Genomic DNA, 17,040 nt, shown 5'->3' on the forward strand with positions numbered 1-17,040 from the left:
GGAACAAGAAGGATAGATTGTGTGCTTTCAACAAATTGAATTTTGTGTTTTTCATGTTATTTGGGTGGGTGGGTGGGTGGGGGGGTGAGCTTTTTTCCATTTCATTAAAAATTGATGTCAATGAGGTCATTTGTTTTCACGGTCCCGTCCTCCATTTTGGAAAATAAAATTAGAAGGCCTGAAGTTTCCCATTCCTCTTTCAGACTGCTTGTGCAAACCATCGAGAGAGAGAAAGGGGCACATTGTGGCTGACCCTGTGGAGCTGTGTGTAGATGCTCTAAATGGAAAGGATCTTTTAAAAGGAATTTCAGTGCAATGTCAGAGCAGTCAAATCACACAGGGGCATCTTCTCAAAAAAATCTGCTACTATGCTGTCCATACAGTTCACTATACAGTGTGTAGTTTTGTTGTGTATGTATGTTGTGTTTTAATGAGCAGATTGTGTTGTACAGCAAAAGGTTGAGGCGTTGAGGTTGACCACAACGGACCAGCACCAGTGACCAGGGCATAGAGCCAGACGGACTGGGAAAATATGATTTTTTTTTTTTTTTTTTCTCGCCGTAGGCGTTGCGAAACGAAACCGTGGCGCTCTTAACAAAGGCCGCTCGGAGAGGAAGCGCCGGGGTCGCGACGCCGGGTTAGCCGCGTCACGCTGGAACGGTTACGACCCGCTCTCGCGGCTAGCGCGACCGCCCGCCGCGCGATCAGAGGAAGAGCTGCGTCTGCGGCCTGAGAGCGATTCACCCGTTCCAGTCGCTGCGCTCGACGGCGAGACCTCCTGCCGCTGCCCCCCCCGGCTTTCAGGGGCTCCCCGAAGCTTCCCGCTCTTTATTAAACGCGGAGGGCGCGTATGTGGGTCGCTGGCGCAGATTAAGACGTGGGCTTAATGCGCTCTGGGGACACCGTTGACCTCTGTTTGCGTGGTGCACCGTCCATCCCCCTCAGTTGGTGGGGGGGGGGAGTGAGATCCGCGTTTCATTTTCAAATGGCGAGCGAACCTTCGGCTTTGCCGGCGGCTTTTAAATTTCGGCGTTTATTTTCCGCCGGGTGGCGAGCAGATCTGAGGGGCGGGGCATCCCCCTCCCACTCTGGGATTAAGAGAGACGCGCAGCTGGCTGCGGGCAGCCCGTTTTAGCCGCTGCTCTTTCCGTCGACACATCTGTTTGCGTTTTTCATCCACACGCGCCCTCCGCTTAGGTGAGGGAGTTCATTACCAGCACTGGGAGAAAGGAGGGTTGCCAGTTATGTCCCCCCGCTCCCCCCCAGAGCATCCCCTGACTCACAGCATGACTGTGCGAGAGGGCTCTGCCACACTAACGGCCCCCAGAAGACGGATGAGTTCTGTCCCTATCTGTACACCCGGCCCAAACTGCTGTGTACCGCACCGCCATGCCAGACTTCCTCTGCTTCCGAGGCTGGGTAGGACTGGCCTGCAGAGACCGCTCTCTCTGTAGGATTCAGGGTCTCTCCAAGAGCGTTCTGGTTCCCTGCACCCCCCACCCCCGAAAACCCACGGCCGACCCCAGCCCTGGCCCCAGCCTGGTCCGGGTTCCTAACTTCCTCATTCTGACGGGTAATTTGTGACAGCTCCCAGCCGGCTTGGCTGTTGCACTGCCGGGACCCAGTCGAGAGAAAATGAGGAGCAAGACAGCGGCGAATAAAAAGCGCCAACGCACATTAGCTGGGGGGGATGGGGGTCGTCGGTTCGGGGGAAGATCAAAGGGCCCGCCGCCTTGGCTTTCAGGAGCCAGCCCGCCAACATGAAAAGTGCCCTCCCCACCTGAGGAGCGCTCGGGGTCTTGAAGGGAGTAATTGATATCCACAACGCCCCACCGCAGCTTGTTAGGCTGAGCAAAAAAAAAAACGGAAGTCTCGAACCTCGGGGCAGACCCCCGTTCAGACAGGACGGGAGACTGGGCGGTCCGGTAAAGGGTTGCGCCTGTGCCAATCACCGTAACCCCCCACCTGAATGCAGGACCGGGACGGGTACGGACTGAGAGATGTGGGTCTCCACCCATCTCCCCCCCCCCACGCCCACGTTCCATGTCTTTCCTTCTCTGCTCGTTCTCTCCTTCCTGACACTTTTACGGTGCCGAATAAAGTCTCCTGTTTTATGTTCGGTGTGTCTCTGAGGCGTGAGTGGGTGATCAGAGCACCGGGTTTTGTTTGTTGTAATTAGGGAATGCTTAACGGCCTCAGCGGCTGAATGACTGCGGTATCGTGCTGAGCCGTGTAGAGTGTGTGTGTGTGTGTGTGTGTGTGCGTGTGAGTGCGTGTGCAGTGATAGAACATGCAATCCACCTAAGTGGGCACAGAATGTAAAGTCTGAGTGTGTGTAAAGTCGGCCATCTTGGCTCTGTGCAGTCTGTTGAAACCTAACTACCGTATACAGTATTTATACATGATCTGGAAACTTTTTCACACAGAAAACAACATTTGTAAATTTGTAAATGTAAAGTTTGTTTAATGTTTATACTCTAGTGGCGTTTTTTAAAAATCCTTAACGGAGTGCATTTCCTCATGCGGCGTTGGAGATTCCCCTGTGCTCTGCGGTACTGAGCTGAACGAAGGGTGCTCGTTACAGTGGAGCGTCACTCTGCTGTCGTTTTATTGGCCGACGTGAAAAGACTTTTTTTTTTGCAGGCATCAGAGTCTGGCACAATGGGAACTGCCTGGTCCCTTTGTGGAGCGTAGACTTACTGCACGCCCCGGTGAGGGGCCTGATAGGTGTATTGTCTGAGGCATTCAGCGGTGGGCCTTAAATCGGGCCGGGCTGACTAATGGCTTTACACATCGATGGACTCATTCTGAACCCGGGGAGGGCCGCGACAATCGCTCCTTTCACTCGCCCGGGCCTCGGCTGACACCCTCGCATGGTTCACTGACGGGCTCCAAATTAGCCCCTAATCTGTACGCCGCTCAAAATGGCCGCCCGTCGTAAAACCTCTCGGAGGGCAAGCGCGTGAACTCTCGTTTGGAAGTAATAATTCCACTGTAATATCAGCCCTGGGGGATTACGGGGGACTTAAACGATGACCCGGTTCCCTTTGCTTGTATCTGCTTTGTCGTAGAGTACAAATATGTTTGGTCCATTTTATTTATTTAGTTTATCCCACTTTTGTTATTTTAGTACGAATTTAAAGTATCCGTTTAATTACAAAAAGGAAAAATGAAATATATTCCCTGATTGAAATGAGCAGAATTTTAGTTTCTGCAACCAACTACTTGTGGTTTTGTGTGCAACAACACAACACAAAGTTTTTTGTAGTTTTTCATGCATAACTGGATGAGAATTCATCCATCCCACCTCCCTTTCTCTGCTCATAGCCCAAATACTCACTTAGCCAAATGTGTTTCAGTGTGCCACTATGTTTCTGTTATCTTTTTAAATGCATCTATATTTCTTTTCAAAAAACTTGGGCAGAAAATTGGGCAGAAAAACTGGTTGCAGAAAATAAATGTATTGCTCTGTCTTTAGAGAAAGGTTACATCACGCATTAATGTAAAAAATAACAAGTTCCTTGTTTTGAAATATGCTTGCCTTCTAAACTGAAAACCAAAAAAACGTCACATTTTAAATCATTAAGTTGCACCTAATGCACTTGCAGCTTATATTCAGACAGAACCTTGCTGTTGGGAACAGTTTACAGACAAGATCATTAGTGTCACATTTGTGTCAACCTTAAATTAAGGTCTGGTGAGGGGGAGGAAAAAAAAAATCTATGTCGGTTGCTTGATTGAACCCTTTCAGTTCAATGCAGTATAGTTTACCTTTGAACCACCAATCAAATAAAACCTTTCCCTGGTATAATGGCTGATTACATCAGCCCATTTCAGAAGCCATAAAGTTGATGTACAGCGGTCCTCTTCCGGCTGAGTGGGGAGAAGCTGGGAATCAATCTCCTAAATGAGGAGTAAGTCATCGGTTCTGAAGAGCACGGGTGAAGTGAATTTCAGAGCAAAGTAGTACCGACACCAGGATGCGTGTTCTCCCTCAGCTCAGCTTCAGCCGAAACAACCGGGCGACAAACCCGCCACTCACGTGAGCAGCAAGTGCGCTATAACCTTAGCGCCAGCGTCTGAATCGTGGTGGGAGGAGCCAGTGGCGGGGGGTTCTCGTTCCCGTTTCAGTCTTGCTATCGAGTTTAACAGGGAGCCGTGTGGGAATTCGGCACTTCTGATTGGACGGCTGGCCCAGCGCAAGTGTTGCGCCTGGCTGGAGAACCGCCCCCCTCATCTGACTCAGGGTGACGTTACTGCATGCTGACTAAAAGGGAATGGAAATTTCCGTTGCAAGTTTCCGATTCGGGGTAACCCTGTGAGTATGTGGGGTCCCCTGCCTACAAGTCTAGCCAAAGCTGTGAATCATTTTCAGCGACTGTACAAACCTTCGTTTTCAGGTTAATTATTTAATGGCATTCGCCTTAGTAATACATGTTTGTGTAATGAAAAAGTAATTTGTGTAGTAGTTTGGTTGCCACTGGTATTTTTATTACCGTTTTGCTAAATGAACATGGTGGAATAATAAAATGTGTTATGGCAGTGTGGGGGAAAAATGTAGTTCATTAAGAAATGAAATGAATATGCAGTACACTAAAAACCAGGATGGACAAGAAAACAACTTTTTTTTGTTGACATTTGTTTTTTGTGTATTTTTTTATATGGAATTTTAATTGGCTAGTCCACTGGAAATCATCATTTGTTGGCTGCAGTGTACAGCAATAATTAAGAATCACAGCTGAACCTATTAAACTTTAGCATGTGGGCAGATTTCTGTAATGTCTCATTTTTCACTAATTTAATCATCATTAAAAGAACGGGGAGGGTAAATGGGCCAGCTTGTGCATCACCGTATTGATTTTGCCTTAATTAGTTTGAAAATAGCACTTTATCGTCAATAGCACAGTGTGGCACGTGGATATTTGGTTAAAAAAAATGGGGTGAACAAAGTGTTCTTTGTAATTATATTACATAAGCTACCTTCATCATACTGTCATGTGCATTTCCACACCATGTTTTAAAAAATGTTGATTACTTGTACGAGTTTAAGGCAGGCTTTTGGTTGAGGTTGGGTCACATGCGATGGAACATAACTAAGAAACACGCGTGCGTACGCTCACGTGCACGTACACACAATATACCGAGCACCAGCTTTCAAATCGTTCAAGTCTTGTTTGTCAAGAAGCGTTCCATACGGTTTTCTCAAAAACATTCCGGAGCTGGTGCGCTTGAGCCACTCCGAAACTATTTTGTTGTGTTAAATAATGGATAACGAGGATCTGCGGTCCAGCTTTCCTTTCCGGGAGCAATTGTGGAATCGGGGGAGGAGGAATGTGCGGTCACATGACCGCTCTCAGCCAGCTGTCTGAAAACAGCAGCTGCCGGAGTCTCCATCATTAGAACATTTATGGAGAGATTTATACCTCATCCATGGCAGCACTTTCTGTGTCAGAGTAGCCATAGAAGTGAGGAACGAGGCCTTCACCTGAGAAGAAGCTAAATTTTGGCCCTAGTGTTCAGTGGGCATCAGTGGAGCTCCACGCAGACGCCCAGATGTTGGGGCCTAAGGGGCTCGGAGGTGTACCGAAAGCAGCCACACGTTGCAGCGGCCAGGGCTAAGATGGCTTCTGGAATGAACTTTGAAATGAAACCCGTTATTAAATCTCCAGCCCGTCTTCAACCAATGAAAGGGTGTCTTGGCCTTGAACAGAAGCTTTTGGAAAAGCAAAGAATTTTTGATGCACGCCCTACGTTTCCGTAGAAATAAGCTGTTTTAAATCCAGAATCATTTGTGCAGCTACATCTGCGTCGGCCTTCCTCTCACCAGAATCTCTTTTTTTTAACCCATCTTTTTTCAATAAAGTAAACTATGCTTTCGTCCTCTTTCAAATCATTAATTCAGCTCATATCGGAAACTGGCCACAGATAAATCCATTTTTAACATGCAAGTGGATATCACATGTGTCTGTGACATTCTGACCTTCTGTGGTTGTGCGAGACTTGTGGGGGACACACTAAAGTAATTGATTCATTTGAGTTTTGGAGAGTATGAGTCATTCAAATGTCAGAAAATTAGTTTGCGGGAAAGTAACACAGTGACTGGATACTTATTGTTTTCAGCTAAATGGCATCCAAACGAAATTGATCCTTTGAAGGTTGAAGAGCCAACTTTCAAACATTTCATTGTCATTGTAGGTCAATGACAGTGGAGTGAACTAGGCTACAGTTATCCATTATATTGAGCTGCTATATGCTGTACAGTAATTAACCTGTTTTACTTCTTTTTTTTACATTTTAGTGTAAAGTAAGTGAGAGGAACGGGTGGGTGACATTTGCATGCATCTGTGGGTGTGCAGAAGAGGTGTAAAACTGTGGTTTGGCTCTGTGCGGCTCTTTAACAAAATGACAAAGGCTGTGGGGGTGTTAAAGCTGGTTGCACGTCTAGTTGCCTTCTTTTTTCTTTTTTCCTGTTTTTAAAACTATGGTTTCTGTGAAAGAGTTGACAGAGTTTAATTTCTTACTTTTTTCATTCGATATGGTCTCATATGAGAGGTGTGTATTAGGGGTACGACACGATGATTGCAACAGTGTATAGAACACAGCTGGCACCTCGTAAAAGAACAGCTTGCTCTTCAGTCTAGACTGTAGGATTTGTAAATGGCTGGCACTGTGAGGAAAAAGTAAGAACCTAAGAAAATAATCCTGTCAACAGAGCGTCTAGCACTGTGTCAGGCCTGGTCTTGAATACTCCAAGGGTCTGTCGTTCTTTCAAGATCTGGCAATCTGTTCCATGAATTAATGCTAATCTGACCAAAAAATACTTCCTGAGATGACTGCAAAAAAATACAAATAAATAATCCATACCTCAAATTCATTAGAATTTTTGACACTTACACTCCCAGACCTTGGAATAAGGTCATAATATTACAAACCTCACTTCTGCTCATATAGTCTGTGTGTACGTTTGTGCGTCTGTGTGTGTGTGCATTCGTGCGTGTGTCTTTGTGTGTTTGTGTGTCTTTGTGTTTGTGCGTGCTTGTGGATGTGTGCACATGTGCCCACACATTTATGCTTGTGTGCGTGTGTGTGTGTTTGTGTGTGAGAGAGAGAGAGAGTGAGTGTGTGTGCATGTGCGTGCGTGTGAGAGAGAGAGAGAGAGAGAGTGTGTGTGCATGTGCGTGTGTGTGTGAGAGAGAGAGAGAGAGAGAGTGTGTGTGGGTGTAGCATCGATCAATGACCCAGTTTGCGGGCTTGTCCTCCGCTCCCAGCTGAACCAGCTGTGTAAAAGAGAAGCCTAAAAGAGCGAAACCAAAAAAACATCTGCAAAGAAAAGGCCCGTGTGCAGGGGGCCGCTGCCCAGGCTGCTTCCACGCTCTTGCCTGTCCACCACGGTCATCTTAGCTGACGGAGGTGATCCCCGTGATTTGCTGATGTCAGCTTGTGCACAAAACAAATTCATGAACAGAAATGACTGTGCCTGATAAGCAGGCCCGTGTAACCGAAGGGACTGCGTTTCATGTTGAGCATCGCAAATCGGGGTCATGGCGGCGACTTGACTTTAAACATGCACGCGGGAGCCGCCCGCTGATTACTGAGCAGCGCAGCGTGGCGCGCGGCGGTTTGGCGGTGCCGCGAACACGCCCGTCTCAGGGTGCAGCCGTCTCCGTCTCCACAGGCCCTGCGGTGGCCCTGCGCTCTGCAGCTCGACCGTCCCCGTCCCCGTCCCCGGGCCTCTCAACGGTGTCTCGCCCTCGTCGGAAGAAGAAGAAAAAAAAAAGCCCCCCTGGGACGAGTACCTGGTGCAGTGGAATTCCGTAACCTGGCAGCAAGGTCGAAGCGACTGACGCCGGCGGTAGCGGGCGATGGGAGGGAGGGCACAGGGTACAGAACATGCTCTGAGCCAGAAATGTCCTCCTTAAGTGTAGCAGGCACGGCACATGGCGTTGTCTGCAGTGCGCTCGTGTCCACGTTTCTGTAGGTATGGGGGCGTCTGCTTTGGCACAAAGCTGGTTTACACAGGTTCACGGGTCAGCAAATATTTCCTGTCCACTGTGGATAGAAATGAAACAGCTGGTAGTTGTCTGGCTAACATTATAGCAAGCAGTCAGATAAGAGGCTAATTCATACTAGTTGCTGTTACCTGTTGTGTTAATGATTTGGTGTTGTCTTCGAGTTGCTGTCTGGATTGTTCACTTACCAAGTATCAGGAAGTTTTTGTAAGGGCAATTGTGAGCTGTAAAAAAAAAAAAAAAAAAAAAAAATTATATACCATAACTTGCGTCCCCTCTTATTTTGTAGATGGTATTCTCAGCAGAGTGAATGGAAAGTAAATGGAAGGAAACCAGCAGATGCAGGTTAACCACATCCACCCTGCAGATTTATAAAGAGACGAAGATTGCAGGGAGGTAGCCAAAGCTCGGCTCATTTCTTACCAAACGCAGGTGGAAAAAAAACTGCAAAGGGGCGTGGCAACAAGGAAACGTAGATTCCCGGAACCTTCAAGATTAGCGTTGGTTGACATGAGCAAAATAAAAACGCTGTTCAAATGCAGTGTTGTCGTCGTTGGTTGCTGTCGGACATGGAGTGGTTCGTTTTCATGCACGTTGCGTTGTTGTTATTTCTTTTTTTAGCTCAAGTAAGTGGTGAAACGGGGAGCATTAAAAAAAGATGATGTTAATGCCGATTAACCTAGTTAGCGTCCCCGCGCTCTACATCCTTCCCGGCTTAATGTGGCGTTACTTTTAAAAAAGCGCTCGCAACAGGTTTCAGGGTTAAATTAATCCCATTGAAACCGCATCCCACATAGCTGCAGAAATAAACAGGGTTCAGCTGCGTCGTTAGGTTTTTTTCCTGGCTAGTTAACGGTATCTTTCTAATGTATGCGTTTGCTTGTCAGGCTATCCAAGATGCCTCTTTTAAAGCTATTTCCAGTTCTCTGGGTGTCACACTGGAGTTCGGATTTTTTTTTTCTTACACGGGTGTTTACCTGTGGCTACGTTGCTCGACTGCAGGGCATGATTAAGGTTTTCTTTCAAAGGAGGAAACCCTGGTGCTGATGTGCTGTCACGACACTGCACAGCCACAGTATCTCTGCCTTCCTGTCTCCTCTTCTCACGAACTGCACTCTCTCTCCCTCCCTCTTCTCCCTCCTCTTACACTGTGCTCTGTTTCTACTTCTCTCCTCTCAAACTGCAACCTCTCTCCCTCCCTCTTCTCCCTCCTCTTACAATGTGCTCAGTTTCTACTTCTCTCCTCTCAAACTGCAACCTCTCTCCCTCCTACACAATGGTCTGTCTCTCATTCTCTCCTGTCAAACTGCAGTCTCTCCCTCCCTCCTCCTACACTGTGGTCTGTCTCTCCCTTTCTCCTCTCTAACAGCAGTCTCTCTCCCTCCTCAACACCGGTCTGTCTCTCCTCTCCTCTCCTCTCAAACTGCTGCTATTCTATCTCTCTGTTCTCACAAACAGGCTTTTCTTTGGAAAAAAAGTTGCAAAATGGTATTGATAAAATAGTTCTTGGAAATGTTTTTTCACTTCCTTATTTTTCAGAAAAATAAGCCCATTAAGGAATAGTATTCTTGAAATTAAGCGCCTGCTTTTTCTTGGACATTCACAACTTTAAGACAGTTAAACACTTGTAATAGGTTCTGTGGGAACTGTGGGAAGATGAAACTCATATCATGACTTTGATGAGGAAAAAAAAATCTGCCCACTGGTTCTTGACACTCTCCAAGTGTCATCCCTTCCTATGGTGACATGCACTTTTAGGTTCTTTTGAACCATGACACTGCTGTGGAGGTTTCATCTGTCTATGAGAAGTCTTCCTTCAACTTCCTTTTCTCCTGAACTTTGAGTCACAGCTTCCCTCATTTAGAAACATTTCTGTTCCCCCTCATCTTGCTCTGTTTTGATCTAAGAAAGCTAGCTGACTAACAGCCCTCCAAAATAATGTGACAGGTTTCACAAGTGTGGAAAAACCCTGTCTTCTGGTAGCATTGATTTTATTTATAACTGCAGGAAGTTGACTTATCTAGTAACACATCATTTTTAGCTCTCATTAGAAGTTCATTAATAAGTTCTTCAGGAAGTATTTGAGTGTGTCATAGGAAATTTCTTTGCAGATATTTTTTTACATATATCTTTAAAATTTTTGTAATAAATTTTCACAAAAGCTAGATTGGCAGCATATCTTTTATAACCGCATATATGTGTTGGTGCATTTGAAGTGTGGGGACTTAGTATGTTGTTTATTTTTAAGACGATATCTTTCTTCATGATTTATATTTGGGACGGAGTGTGGCACAGTGGGTAAGGAACTGTGCTTGTAACCGAAAGGTCGTAGGTTCGATTCCCAGGTAAGGACACTGCCGTTGTACCCTTGAGCAAGGTACTTAACCTGCATTGCTTCAGTATATATCCTGCTGTATAAATGGATACAATGTAAAGTGCTATGTAAAAAGTTGTGTAAGTCGCTCTGGATAAGAGCGTCTGCTAAATGCCTGTAATGTAATATTTAAATCTCTTGGTTTTAAAAGTCTTACTTTATTTTCTGGATGTTAAAAAGGGCCCTTGTGTTCCGTGTGTGGTTTTGTGTTGTGTACAAAATACAGATGTAATTTTTAACTTGAGCTGTAGTCTCCGCCCCCTTTGTGTCACCTTGTCGCGGACTGAAGGAAGAGAAGGGAAATTCCGACGTTGAAACAATGGTGAAGGGCCGCGCGTCGTTTCCTGCGCTGGTTTTCTGTCTCTCGGGGGGTCCCACGGGTTTAATAAAAGCCTCGTTCCCGCGTCCCGCTAACTGCCGCTCTCCGCAGCGCCAGCCCTCGTCCTGAACACCGAAACGGACAGTGTTAGTCACACCCGGTGCTGACTGACGCGTCACGGTTATTTCCGGTGGGCGTCCTGCACATCCAGCCGGTATGTCCTTACATCGAGTGACTCATGGACCCCGCATTACCCGTCTGACCACCGATGAGATACCGCTGCCTGCCCCACGGCCTCTTTCCGAAAGTCTCCTAATGAAGGATTTACTTTTGGAAATAATGGTTAGGCTTGTCCTCTCTTTGGCCTGTACTATTGACACGGAGGTCTGTGTGTCACTGTTGAAATATTTGCGCTAACTTCCTCTCCCTCTCTTTCTCTCGTGAACGAGAAGACACCGGTCATTCAGACACGGCCCCTTAAATAATTCAGCCTCACATCCGTGCACACACCTTCCTCCTTAACGAGCCTCGGGCTTAAAACCTGTTCTGGTCATTCTTCATCCTTGGAGAGAGTTTTTACTTGAAGGTGGCGAGAAAAGTCGGCCGTTTTCCATCGTCTGGTTTCAAACGAAGTCGAAATTCAGAGATTCGCCGTCCGCTGATTGGCCCCAGCTCTGAATTCGCAGGCGGTGGTGAATAGCCCTGCCCAATTATAGGTGACGGAGCAGAAGAGCGCGTTAAATCATTATTCTGCGTAATTTGCTGTGCGGTGCGACATCCGTCCGTTTTACGACCCCGGGCTTGAATTTAGAGGTATTTAGGCCTGCGAGGAGAGCACGTTTCCGCCAGAAAAGTGATAAATACTTCATTCCGTTGGGCGGCTTTGATTTGTGCGGCGTCTGATTTATACGCCGTCCTGAGGGGGTTTGAATGCGTCGGTTTAGAGGTCAAGCTCAGGCCACAGATGGTATTGTGAGTACAAGGTCACCCTTTCTCTCACTCTAGCTCTGAATCGGAAAAGGTCTGCTCTGTGAGCAGTTTGACACAAAATGGCGCCCTTTTACGACCCACGTGGGGGCATTGTGCTTGGGAGAGACCCACTCTTGTGCGTGCGTTTCTGTGAATTTGTTTTTTGTGCATATTATACAGACCTGTATAATACCAGGTTTGAAGTGCTCACAATTCTGAGGTGGAAAAAAAGCAATGGTGCTTGAGAGATTCAGAGAGTTGTAAGTGAATTGAAAACACACACAAACAAGCAACACACCCATGCATGCACATCTGAACACACAAACATGCTTATCTGCACACACACACACGCACACGCACACTTGTGTGCACTCACACACGTTTATGCATGATCACGCACACTTGTGCACACTCACACGCACTTATTCATGATTATACGCACACACACACACACGTCATTTGTATCCTGCAGTCCACCCGTGCGCTCCGTGGGCTGGGGGATGTCATCACCGGCGTTGACGTTGAGTCCCTGTGACATAATGGTGCCAGCGCAGGCTCCGCCCACCAGAGCAGTCCGCGCGGAGAGCCCTTCCCGACAGCGGCGTCCTTCCCGCCGGGGCCGCGCGGGAGGTCGGCCCAGCGTAGCGATGCCTGCTCAGCGAGGAACGCGCGTCCAACAAGCGCTTTCCGAGGGTCGCGGCTAGCTAGCGGGACCGCTATTGCCGCAGTGACGCCACCCGCCCACAGGGGGGCGCCGCGGCCTCCCCGTCCCAGAGCAAGAGCGAGCGGCTAACGGCGGCGCAAAGTAAATAAGGCCCGTCGGCGCGGAAACTGCCGTTTCTGACTCTCCACCGTGCGACTCGAGAGACAGTCAGGCACCTGAAGGGCCTCTTACGGCATCCGCGGGGAAGAGCGTTAGAGAGAGGGGGTTTGGTTTAGGGAACGGGACGGTCCCCGCCTGCTGTTTAATTAAAAATCCTGAAGTGTCTTTCAGAGGGCCCGCTAGCTGCTAGCGGGAATGTGCGGCACAGAATCCCGTACACAAGATAACTGAGAGCGAGGGAGGGGGGGGGAAAGGGTGGGTTTCTTCTCTCCTGGGATAGACCTGACGGCCGTCCGTGGGTCCGGAACGACGACCCTCAAAGGAGAGCGTTAGCGAAGGCCGCGAGCGTCCAGCTAATCGCTAACCTGATACGAGGGCACCCCCGCTCGAGTCGGCTGCTGTGCGCCATTCCTTTTTTCACCGTTCCTTTTCCCGTCCATCGACTCTGTTTCCCCCCCTCGTCCCGAGTTCCGACAGGGACTGAAACCGATGCACCGCCTCGCGCTGGCTCTCGAGAAGCACGGGAGCGCAGCGTGTAATTTCTTCCTCCTTTTCTATTGGGACAAAAAATGGGGGGGTGGGGAAGAGGCCGAACACTCCCCCCAGCAGACCGCAGGAGAGGAGGAGGAGGAGGAGGAGGAGTGAGCCCTCCCTTCTTTCGGCCGCTGGGTGCCCCGCTGAAGCGGCGGCATTGTGCGCGTAGTGTTCCCCCCGCGGCCGTGCCAGGTGACCCACGCGACCCCCCCCCCCCCCCCGGCAGCGGGCCAGTCCCGACAGAACAACCGGTCCTCAGAAAGAGAGACGGCCACCGCGGTCAATCCCGGAAGGGCCGCTCTCTCTCACTTCCTCCCAGCCCCGTAATGAATAAAATTAAACCGCCCATTTACGGGGGGCAAAGGGGGCGGGGGGGGGGTGGTGGCGTTGAGTGGCGGTGGCAGGGGACAGGGATGGTGATGGAGGCTGGGGGGTTGTTAAGCTTAACGCGAGAGCAGTGACAGAACACCATCAGATTTCAGAATTCATATCCGCCTGCGCGATCGAGAAATAACCGCCCAGCTCTGTGCCCGGATGTCGCCGCGGCGATACGGAGACAGACACGCGCCTTCCAGGGAATTGGACGGCGTGCTAATTGCCTTTTCCCTGGTATCGTCATTGTTGTTGTTGTTGTTGTTTCGTCTGCCTTTGTTTGTTGTCTGCAGAGGCAGGGAGGCGTGCGGCTCAGGCATTGTTTGACAGGAACGGGGGTGGGGGGGGGGGGAAGGCCCTGTAAACGGAGTGACGCAGAGTGGCTCGTGGGCCTGTGACGGGACGGGGGGCGCGATCGTCCCGTGCGACGCAGCGGGGCCTTCCTCACCCCGCCCCCGCCCCTCTCTGTCAGGCTCAGACCCCCGTCCTCTCACCGCGCTGTGGCTGCAGAGGGGCGTTGTCCGTTCGGCAACGATCCGTCCGTCACGCCCCTTTTCTCCTCTTCTCTTAGCCTTTCACTCTTTGTCTCTGTCTCTCTCTTTATGCCTCTCTCTCACTCACTCTATCTCACTTCCTCTCTCTTTATCTCCCTCTCTCGCTCTCCTTCGTTCTCTCTCACTCACTCTCTCACTTTCACTCTCTCTCTGTCCCTTGCTGGCTCATCCCCCTTTCCTTTCCTGTTCTCTCTGTATTTTCTCCGTCATCCCCTCTATGAAAGACCTCCTGAGAGGCCGCCTGCCCCACCCGCAGCCCGGCGTGCAGGAGTCCGGAGCGCTGTGCTCTGCACCCACCCAACCCCCCCCCCCCCCCCACCCGCGTGCGGTCATCTCGTCCGCTCCTCCTTCCTGTCACTCCGACAGGGTCCCGCAGCCGTCTCTCTGCGTCCCGCGAGGCCCAGCCCCCCCGAGGGCCTCTTGTGTAATGAACGCTGCACCTGTGATCTGGCCATGAAATATAGATGCATTCTGGGAGCTTTTAACAGCTCGGCCCAGTGTGGTGGCATACCTTCAGGTCTGAGCAACTGTTCCATGAATAATTCAGGTGTGCACATGCGTGTGCGTGTGTGTGTGTGTGTGTTTGTGTGCGTGTGCATGTGTGTGCGTTTGTGTGTGTGTGTGTGTGTGCATGTGTGTGCGTTTGTGTGTGTGTGTTGGCAAATTGTTCCTGCTTTTCCCCAGTTGTGTCAGTAAGTGGTTGTGGTACAATGCTTTCTTATTGTAGGCTTTATTGGGGGCATTCAGGCAGTTGCATTGAGTGTTTTCAGCATCTAAATGCTCTCATCTGTGACGGATCTTTGTTGATCTTTGCTTTTTTTTAACCTGTCTGTCCAAGAGTACGTTTTGATAATATTATTACATAGTGTGACAATTCAATAAATACTAACAGTAGCAAAAAGAATAAAAATAATAATGATCACCTTTCAAACGTGTTACGGACTTGAGAATTCAAAGAAGTCTTCGTCCATTCTTTTCTTTCCAATCATAAATATCCACGGTGCCCTGGCTGGCTGCAAGCCCGCTTCCTCTTCCTGTTCAGCGCGGTGACAGATGGGCCGCTCGCTTGTTGTAAAAACCGACTGGGAAACCAGTGGCTTTGTGTCTGAATGAATGGAACCACAACAAAGTGGCGAAGAGGAGCGGGACTACGAAAGGTTACGGTGCAGAGAGGCCGGAGTGTTCCGGAACAAAAAGCGTAAACCCGCTCCAGTTACACTCCGAGCCGCTGCCTCCACCTTTTTTTTTTGGGCGTCCGTGAGAGACGAAGCCCCTCCTCACCTGCGCGCTTGTGTTTTTTTTTTCACTGCCTAAAAAAAAAAAGAAGGGAGGGAGTAAATCATCGTGGAGAGAGATGGAGGTGGAGAGAGATGAAAGGGAGCTGCGTACGCGACTAGTTCAAAGGGAACGTCGGCGGAGCTCGCCCCCTTCCCCCTTCTGTGGTACCGAGGGGGCTGCTGCCTTGATCCCTGCGTGTACCTGTTGCTGTTTCGGCAACCCGCTACGCACGCGACCGCCTCCCCCTGCCCCAAAATGGCGCACGGCTCACCCACAGTGATCTCTGCAGGGTCCGTGATCTACCCGCCGCGCCCAGGGGGGGCGTGGCCGGAGTTCACAGCCAAAGGAAGCTTCTGCGGTTTAGCCTTCGTCCCTCACCAACCCGAGGTGAGAAATGACTCGTGCGTCCGTGCCGGCTCTCTGGCGCGTGAGAGGAGCTCGCGGCTCGAGGCTCTCAGCGGCCCGAGGAGCCCTTTCTGCACATGGGCGATGACGTCGCCCTCCGAAGCCGCTTCCTGGAGCCTGTGAGTCACGGGTCACCTCGCGGGAACGGTCTGAGGGTATCTGAGCGTTTCGATCCAGCTTTCAAGTCGAGATTCACCCAGATTCTGTTTCTGGGCACCTGCAAGTGCTGTTACCCAGAGTGCCGCGCTGTCACCCTGCGGACCGCTGACTGCTCGGTTATGTTATGCAAGCTGCCACGGCTGAGCATCGGAGGTGCCGTAATGCTGGCGGCCTGATCTAGGTGTGGTTTGTTGTGTGGTCTGCTGCACCGTGAGTGCAGTTATTTCACATGCATAAGACAGGCTTTTAGGCCCATGTGCGGTTACCTCGGTACCCAACTGTGCGAAACGTTCTCACAGTGTTGCTGCATTGTAGTGGCAATGTTACGACATATACCAACAGACCATTCTAACGACATTGTCAGACTGTTTTGTGTTAGCGGGCTGCCAACCAGAGGCTGCGTTTTGTCCTCTGGCTCCACCTACAGCTTTTCCACCGCCTCCACAGCTCCGCCCACCTCCTGAATAATGGCCCTTCACGCCACAGGGGTGACGGGGAGCCAATTAGCATAAAGAACTAAAAGGACTCTTCCCCCACCTCTGCTCCCCCCCCCCCCCCCCCGTCACGTTTACTGAAAAGGTGGCACCTCGGCCAGACGGGGGGCAGATTCAAATCACACCCCCGCCCCCACCCCATTTTGTGCGACAGAGTGACACACTTCTGAAGTAGGCCCACTTCCTGCCTGCCTCGTGTTGATTTGAGCCATTAAAATAACACTACGCTCTGACCTGGCGGCTTGGCTGAGCGCCGCCCTGCTAAGGGCAGTGAGGTGTGAAAGCATCAGAGCACGGTTAAGCCTCATTCGCCTCTAAAGGATGCCATCTAAACCAATCGCACTCAAGGGGCGTGGTCAGAAGTTCATGAACGCTTGTGCAGAAATGATCAAAAGCTTATTTGTTTATGGGGCTTTTTGTTTTTCTGATTGACACTTGTTTTCCTCCTCGAGGCGGGTCAGGGGGTTGATGTCAGCAATGTGGGCCAGGCAGTGCGGGTGGTCATTGTCTCCCAGTCAGACACCCGCTGCCCTCCCTGTTTTCGTGTTGTTTTGCGGACGGGCCGGTGAGGGGGGGGGGGGGGTAGTTCTTCCTCTCTGCGTGTGTCTTTGGCTCTGCTGCTTCCTGCTCTGAGCCGGGAGAGAGTGAAAGAGAAAATCTGTCGGTGAAAAGAACTGCGAGTGGCGTATCCGGGGTCACTCATGATTTCAGCCCTTCAGCATCCTCCCCCCCCCGCCCTCTCACCCCCCA

At 50.0% G+C, this 17,040-nt stretch overlaps 1 protein-coding gene and 1 long non-coding RNA gene across 5 annotated transcripts in view; one reads left to right on the forward strand and one right to left on the reverse strand.

The window, feature by feature from the left end:
• Positions 1-17,040, forward strand: part of fynb (FYN proto-oncogene, Src family tyrosine kinase b) — a 53,891-nt gene that overhangs the window by 13,973 nt on the left and 22,878 nt on the right. The window lies entirely within an intron of this gene.
• LOC135257361 (uncharacterized) lies at positions 5,891-9,353 on the reverse strand. Its single transcript, XR_010330640.1, has 2 exons — positions 8,141-9,353; positions 5,891-8,042 (listed from the first exon to the last, which is right to left on the reverse strand). It is a non-coding gene; the product is annotated as an uncharacterized LOC135257361 (long non-coding RNA).

This window comes from Anguilla rostrata, chromosome 6 (assembly GCF_018555375.3).
Source record: "Anguilla rostrata isolate EN2019 chromosome 6, ASM1855537v3, whole genome shotgun sequence".
Taxonomy (NCBI): Eukaryota; Metazoa; Chordata; class Actinopteri; order Anguilliformes; family Anguillidae; genus Anguilla; species Anguilla rostrata.